The sequence below is a fragment of the Pholis gunnellus genome (assembly GCF_910591455.1).
Source record: "Pholis gunnellus genome assembly, chromosome: 3".
NCBI lineage: Eukaryota > Metazoa > Chordata > Actinopteri > Perciformes > Pholidae > Pholis > Pholis gunnellus.
Window position 1 is genome coordinate 20850210 of NC_136529.1, and position 9226 is coordinate 20859435.

Sequence of the window (9226 nt, forward strand, 5' to 3'; positions counted from 1 at the left end):
ATGCATGGCTGTATACTTAGAAGTTCATGGGATCACAGAGTGACAAAATGCAAACTGGCAAGCAGCGTAGCCATATACAGTAGTGATTTGAGGTCTTAAGTAGGTGCTGGAAAGGGTATTGTGTAGGGATAATGGTAATGGTTTTATGAGCTATAGTCTCCTCAGCAGAACAATGCTACAGGCTGTATGGAAGCCTTTGTAGGTGCCTCTGTTATGTGGAGGATCAAAGACTGGAGCATCCAGTCTGCCTCCTGCCCCATGCATGCAAACCCCCCATATGCATACACACAGAGCTGTATGACAGAACACAAAACTTGTTTGCTAACTTTTCATAATATTTTTTTCGGATAGACATAAGCATATTAGCTCATCACAGATATATTGGTATCACTGCATGTGTCATCCGATAAGTAACAGGACAGAAATATGTTTTAGATAGTTTAGTAACAGTGTCACCATTACATAGTTTGTCCACCAGAGACCACTGGGAAGTTTATTTTTCCGATGCAAAATTTCCCGTTCAGTCCACATAATGGTTTAATAAGCTATTTAAAAAAAATGTATATGAAGAGGATAATGTTGTGTTAAAAAGGAGAGATTATTCACCCATATATAAATATCAACCATACAAGGCACAGTGGAAATATGACTTGCCTAATGGAGTTATGTCCTAGAATAAGAAGCATTTTTCACAGCAGACATTTATAATTGTCACAGGAAAAGCACAGGTGTGACTAGTACTGTTAATGATGGCTATATTCCAATTAAGTTACCCCTGTAAACCAGGCTATAGCGAGTGAGCAGACACAATACCTGCACACTGGAACTGAAAAGCCTAAATGGAATGCAGCCGCCAATAAATGTTAAATTGCACCTGACATGTTCCATAAAACTACCCTAACTATATATATATATATATAGAATGTATATTCTGTGGAAATAAAAATTACATAACATTTCAAGAATGTAGGGCTTTATATCATACACCAAAGTACACTAAAACACAGTCAGTTGATCAAATACATATAATACAGATGTTTGTCTGAATTCAACTAACTTATTTGGTGATTTCCAAAAAAACAACTCAACAACCTCTTAGGTATAAGTGACTAAAACATTAATCTGACCCTTTATTTAAGTACAACTATAAGCTAACGTTACTGTGGAGGTAAGTTAGGTCCTATATTTGAAGTTTACCTAAGATACAGTGGTTAGTTTTCATTCTTAAAGCCTTTTCTGGTGTAAAAGTTTAACAATACTGATTTAACTGAAAGTCGAATCATCTTAGTTTTAATTCTCATGTGGAGATTGGGAATGGGCTATTGACTGTCGTTCAGCAGTATTGCGGTCAGTAGTGCCACTAGTGGCCGGAACCTATATTGCAACAAGCTCCTTCAATATAATATATACATATAAATATATATATATATATATATATAGTTCAGCCTGTGGCATTCAAATCAATTGGCTAATCATCACTAATGGACACAACACTTAAAGTTTAAAGTAGTTTCCCTCAAAACACAATTTAAGACACATCTTGCAATGAGTGGTGAGTGGATAATTCATTTTGGCTGGATTTTGTAGGCTTCTGCCTGGATGAATGACACAAGCCTACAGACATATTAGGCAGCAGGTTGCTAAGTGGTTAACCACACTGGAATAAAAGGGTTGAAATCTGTTGCACAATGCTGTGATATCCTGCTATAAGTGAGTCTGAAAAAATGAACGAATGCAATGTTAACATTAAGAAATGAAGAAGACATTGCTGACCAAAGATAGTCTTGTTCTAAATGATAGAAGTAGCACCTAACCAAAACATCGTCCAAAACTCATGACTCAGAGTAAGCTATTTATTTTCAGTGTTCTCTTTATTATGAAGATTATAATTTTCTAGTAAAACAAGCTTCAAAAAATATAATTTGGGGAATTGCCTTGAAATACATCTCAGTCATTTCTAAAGAAAAGACTAACTTTGTAGTGCATGGACATCACCAGCATCTCTGTGCTGAGCTGTACTCCACAAGACCGTATGTGGTGATAAATGCTAACAGATGGCATTTTATTGCTCATTTGTTGTATAGAATCAACAAGCACTGCCATTTGGGAGGCTGATTTGCAGGTGCATACCCGAAACGAAAGTGTCAGTTGAATTGCCTTCGGGTTTCAAAAAGCGTTTGCACTCAGGATCCTTTGCAAAAAAAGGCCAAAAAGCTTTATTGCCTCTGTCATTATGGTCATTACATGTGCCGACCTGTGGTGTTGCAAGGAGTCATAATCCCCTTTTCATTATTTCTATAAATTTCACATCAAGTCTTATAATCATGACTTTTGCGCTTCACAAAACCAACATCAGCAGCTAAACATCCATGGCCCAACCTGCAGTTTGTACTGTCACCACTTATTTCCCAGTATGATGGAACTCATTAGATATGATCTTAATGTTATTAAAAATGTTAGCATTTGAGATCAGCTGTTATAATGAACTACACCCTCCTCAGAATAACCTATACATATGATCACTTATAAGAACTCCCATATCTGCTTACCTTTGCACAGGAGCTGCTTTTCTCCCAAAGTTTCTCTTGTTATTTGGAAATTCTTTCCCGGGGTTCAGCAAAAACATCAACATGGGGAGCTGTAGGTTCACAAACCCCTTTAAACACAACCTTTCATTCACAATTAGTTCCCTTTCCCAGAACTCTCCATAAACCTTTTTCTTTACAGCACAGAGGTCATAGGTAAGTAAAAACAGTTGGGAGAAATTGCCTTTTAGCAGTGTTTTGATATGCAGCAACTACAACGTGGAACTCTCAAATGTGTTGTCGTAGTTACTGTATAGTTGTTACAGACACCCTTAATTTCAAACTAAGAATAACTATTTCAAGTTTCTCAATGAATGGCCATTTGACTCCACAAGGCCAATACTGACATGTGGCAATGAGTGTGCGTTAAAAAGGGACTCCTCCACTCCGCCTTTAACTGCCGCATGTGGCCACCATCTTCAGTCAACTGACATTTTTCCATGTTTCTCAATGGAGTAGCCACCACAGCTGTGAGTGTGTATGTGTGAGTGTTCTCAATGGATGGCCATTGAGGTCATCAGAGTCACCCTTCCTGAGTTGTGCGCAGGCAGCATCATCAGAGCAGCCATCAGCAGTGTAAACTTCACTTCCCTTCTAGATCAGATAATAGGCCGTTAGGGAGCGGAAAGCTTGAATGGAGTAGCAAAGCCTGGCCCGGGATTTCAAAGAGATGCACTTTAATTGTGGAGCTTTAAAAATCTCGTTTTACTCTGCGTCTCGCTCAGCCCCGACTCCGGCAGACTGTCTTGGCCCGGTGAACTTGTCTTCATTGTGAGGCAGCAATATCCATGTGTAGTGAATTGGAAAGTGCACAATCAGTTTATAAAGGAGCCACTTGAAGCCAGATGTGTTGTTGTACAACACAGAATGAAGTACTGTACGGTGGACACGATGAGAGGAACATTTTACATATTGCAGTGGAAAACATCGACAGCCACGCTAGCAGCTCTGTGAGGCTGTAGTACAGCACTAAGGCGCTTTAAGCTAAATCACAATGACAATGCTATCATACTGATGTTGAGCAGGTTTCATTTTTACCATGTTCAACATCTTAGTTGAACATGTTAGCATGCTAACATTTATCTAATTAACACTAAACACAAAGAATCGCTGATGATGGCACTAAAGGATCCATGGATCCAATGCCGCAATCATACATAAAAAACATAGTGTGCATCATTGTAACAAGTGACTCCTGCAGCAAAGTATGATTCTTGTGGCTGCGGACTTATTAAGTCTTTCAGCCAGGGACCACTTGGGACCAGCAGTAATTGGGTAAACATCCAGAGACACAGAGACACGTCTCCATCAGACCTGCAGGGGTACACGTACAACCGTAGAGACACGCATACAGATGGGCACATATGTTCAAACATCAGGCTGTCTCGTATGCCTGCACCCTCCAAATGCCGACAGCAGACAGCAGGTGATGAGAGCTTCAACAGGGTGGGGAGTCAAGCTGTAAATGGACTTTTAGGATGGTCCGGGGCAAGTTTACGTTGGGGTCAGAGCTGAGTGAAAACAACGCTCAACATCTGAAGTGCAATTAGGGCATTGGAGGAGCTTTCACAGACCACAAGATAGGGGTCTGGACTCTGCCCAAGTAGTACAGCAGCTGTCAGCGGGGTCCCTCCAAAATCAGAATGCTTCCCAGATTCTCTGGCTCTCTGTGGAATGGCAACAATAGACCATTGCCAGAGACCAAATTAATCAGAACCCAGGTTAAAGAGTGAGGAGGATGAAGAAGTCATCAGAGGTTTAGTGTAGCGTAGCCTGGATACCAGTGTGACATAATGCATGCCACACAAGCACTAAAGGGAATCCAAACTCAATGGCCAGTTCCCGAAAAGCTCTCAGTGATTCCCCGAACTCCTTTGTTTACAGAAGACTAGACTAAGTGAGTAAATCTCCCTCCACTAACACTTTGAGAAAGGGCATGTATTCTTTCATAACATGATTATGTTGCGTGCACTTGGTGAAAGGCAGGGCCTGCAATGGTTGGGGTTGAGGTGGGGAGGGCACTGTCGGGGTACAGCGTTGGTGTGTGCAATCCATCTCTCCCAGTCTGACTCACTGTGATGATGATTCTGTGTAATGGTGATCTTGTTTCTCAGCGTCCTGATGTCATCACTCTGCAGTCTTACCCTGGCTCCTGCACGTCCCCTTGTCAGCTCACTTGTCAACGATAGGACAGCTATGATGACCTAATTACTCTCAGCTGCAAGAGAAAGTGAAAAAAAAAAGATGTTGTGACACCCTTTAACCACCTGACTTTGTGTAGGAACACAGCACAGCTGGGAATGGGAATGAGTGGAAGTATGGGGAGTCAGATTATCCCTCTGCTGAAAACACACTTATTTAAAAATTCCTCATTGAATACGACAGGCAGTATCCTTGAGTTCTTTCCCTCCAGCTGTTTCATGCCGTACTTAAGAGACATGTTTAATAAGGGTAAGGGTAATGTAGGCTTACTCACATACGAAAACCTAAATGTTAATCCAAACCACATGGGCTTTCTCACCACGACTTGGTTTTCATGCGTGAACATGTGGAATTTCCTATGCATTTGAAAGTGATGTTGACTCTTTGTACATCAAATGAAATTGTGACATGATATATATATATATATATATATATATATATATATATACATACACAAAAAATGTAAAACAAATATGACCTGTTGTGATCTATTGATTGACACTTCATCTGAGAACTGTGTGCACTGTACCACAGTTCTAGTTACAGAGCCGGGGTCTTTACATCCTCGGCCCACACATCACTGTTTCTCCTCTGCTCCATCTATCCATTTGTCCTATTAGATATAGTTTAGTGTTCTGGGTCAAGGACTCTATTTAATGGCTGTCAAGGCTTGTAGAGTAGGCTGGCCCGGGTCCTGCTGGCGGGGCCACTGTGTAAATGGGTCGTCTGGGGCCGAGAGGAGCCAGGGAGCTCACTATAGTTGACAGGCGCACAGCAGTTTGCACCAGGACTCCAGCTGGATGTGAGGGGGAAAGCTTCACCACAAGGAAGGCCTGCAATAAAAGAAAAAGGTGGTTTGAATGATAAAAGGCAAACTATTTAAAGTACGATTAGACTGTTACTGTCTTCAGCTGCAGTCCGAAATCTTGAATCATCAGGTGGGCTGTGATATAATTGTGAAACAGAACATTTAAACTAATGTTGTGGTTAGCCTGCTCTGCAATTCTAACGTTTGAAAAAAATGACTTCAACAGTGTCACCTGGAATATTTCCATCGCTGTAGCCAAACAGAAGGTCTGTTTATCTGGTTAGAGTTCATTGTCTGTCCCAATCTAATCTTTCAGAAGCCACTTAGGATTTTCACTCAACAAAGAAATGATTTTTCACCAAATCTGGTTTAATGAATCAATAATCGCATTATGGTTTTAACACAGCAGGGTGAATGGCACCAAGTAATGACTGTGACTGCTTTGACTGACAGCAGAAATATGTGCACACACTATATAAGTCTCTGCATAAGTCTGCAATGCACCATAAAGAGGTGTAATGCAACAGAAACTAAATCAAATTGAAGCCTAACTCATGCTCTTGTTGTACTATAGATTAATTATAAAAACGTGAAGTTTTATCCACAGAATAAACTAGCTCATGGTTCAAGTTTTTGTTTGTAGGAAAACAAGAAAATCCTGGTGAAATACGCAGTTACGTGTTTATTCCAGCCAAAAGAACTAGAAACAGATTAGCTGCTCAACCACAAGAACTTTGTTCTAAAACCTAAAACAATACAATATGGTGTATGCTATACTATGATTATGAAACCCAACAAAATCCTCAACAAAATGCAGTAAGCATTTTGAGTATACAACAGTCAAACAAAAGATCCTTACAGATGCAGACTGTTTACACATACAAGAAGTGAGAAGCAGACGCTCGTGTGAGTCACCTCCATAATAACTCCAGCCTCTTCTCAAGCACAATGTGAAGCACGACATAGATATCTTTTGTGCAGCCGGTATATCCATGATTCATTAGCCATTTAGCTGCACTAACTAAAAGAACCTGTGACAGCAGCTGATGTTCAAAGGTAACCGTCATAGAACCTGCATTGAATTTAATACAGCCAGATAGATGCTGCAAATATGACTTGTAATACGGCTGAGCTAACATTTCTAGTCACACGCTGGGTAAGTGAGAATTGCTGTGGTTGCACAATTTGATGAGTCTGACTTCCATGGGATGTGGTCTGACTTGGGGAAGAAACGAGGGAAATTTGTCAATCTACTCAGCGGGTTGCATGTTTTTCATCATCCATTTGAAAGTTGTAACAGATGCACTTTTAAATAGGTTTTAAATGATCACACATTAACATACATCCTTCTAGTGGACGTGTCATTTTGCAACATTTTAAGGTCAATATATTTGTTGATTTGAAAATCTAACACAACATCTACATTTCCATGTCTCAACAGCAGGGATAGATGATAGATTTCTGACTCTATAGGGGTGGTCATCCATGTCACGTCCAACAATATTAGAAGCACCTTACGTTTTCACCCATATGTCTGTTTTTTGTTTAGCAAGGTATCTGAAAGAGTAACAGGTTCTAGTTTATGTGCATTCATGTGCTTGTAAGAAAGTCCAACACTGAGAACCTTCAAGTCAGCAGTGAATTCACTGATTATTCTGCTGTAGCATTAACTTGGACTCTTGGCTCGATCATGGCTCCTCTTGTTAGTTCCTGCTTTCTTGATGAAGATTTGCCATGAAAAGAAAACACTGAATATGTGACACACTCATGTGGGCATTCGGCCGTGCTGTGCCTCTTCTTCTGTGTACCTTTCTGTTTAGGAATGGATGGCTTCAGAGGTACAGGAAATATCCCATGTCAGATGAATAGGATTCCTTTAGATTACATCTCCAGGAAACAGTCATTCCTCAGTCAGATTCTAAAGTGAGGGCACTAGTCTATGAAGGAAATTGGTTACCGTAGAAAGGATTGTTCTGTTGAGGAATATTAGTTATTGATACGCAGCTGTACTGTACATGTATGAGACATTTTAATGTTATCAGATATCCAACAAATGTTGGAGAGCAGAAACGTTACTCTGCCTCTGGATCATTTTAGATTTTCCCCCATGGCCTGTGTCGCTCGGCTGCCCATGCAATTTAAGAAAAATGTCCAGTCTCTGTTATCGATATCACTGGAGTTTCAACCTTCTTCTTACACGAGCCTGCACACACACACACACACACACACACACACACACACACACACACACACGGGGGAAGGCAAGCAAACCAACAGCGTTGCACACGCTTGATCTACTCTGCTCCTGCTGTCCTGTTTTTCACATTTACTCCCACTCGGGTCACCCTGGGGTTCAGTTTCGATCACGTTTAAACGCTGGCGTCCCACGACTGAGGCCACATCATCACACATTAGTTTGGAGTTCGTTCTCACCTCATTCGAGTTGCCCATGGGACTCAATTCTCTGCCACACCTCTGGTCAAATGTTTGAATGGTAACCTAACCTGAGTCACAGCACTGTTAATACCTCTTATTTTTGTAGTTGAGTAAGAGGGGTCAACGATCTACTGGAGTAAAACCCAATCCAGACTTTTTGAAAATTGCCCTTTAGCTCATAAATAGTATATTCACACATGATACCTGTACGTAATAATAGCCGATCTCCGCTTTTGAGCTTCCTTCTCCAACTGAATGTGTATCAAAGTAGACATGTTTTAAAAGAATCAGCTAAATATATTAATATATAATATCCCCCTAAAACTCTATTATGTGTAGAAAGGCCTCATAAACAAGCAGAACAAAGCACCTGGTATTTTGGAGGCACGGAGGAGTCAAAGTGTCAAGTGAGCCAAAAATGGTGGAAAAATTCATCTGTCTCTTGTGGCACCTCATTGTTAATCGCATCCTTTGAGGTCGGGGCTGGAACATAGTGGAAAAGAATGTTTTAATATTACAGGAATGCCAACTTTGACACAAAAACAATGCTAAAAGTTAAAAACAGCATGTGATTCTACCGAGTAAGGAGAGGCAGAAAGCTACATTGTTGCCTGTGTAGGAGGAGCAGGGCTCTGTTTTTGACATTAGTCAGTGAAAGAGTAACCGTTTCCACAAGTAATGTACATACCTCATCTGAAAATATCACTACAGTATGATAATCAAAGTTTTGACCCCTCCAAAGGAGACATGCCACAACCGACTAACGGTGGTCAAACATGGGCTGGCTTCTAATCAGTGAGGAATGGCAAGATACATTTCTGCACAGCTGGACTTTTACAAAGTCTAGCTCAGATGGCAACAACTGGACGGGGTTGTTGGCAAAACACGAGTGATGAATTAGAGCCTACGCAGTGTAATACAGATCTCATGAGCAGCGTTTCTGACACAAACCAATTTACACACAGTTCAATGTGAAACCCTCTGAGAGTTGAGCTATTTTGGACCATAAGACTTTCAAAAATACACAAGCTGTTCACAAGTAACATAAAATAAATTTAGTTTCTCTTCTACCCTTCCAGCCAAACTCTAAAATGAGCAAAAGAGGTGGATCGTCAGTGCTGAGGCGGCCCGGGTGACACAGCAGAGCAGACATCTAGCAGCTATAGCGACCTGAGACAGCACCCACCTGTCACTC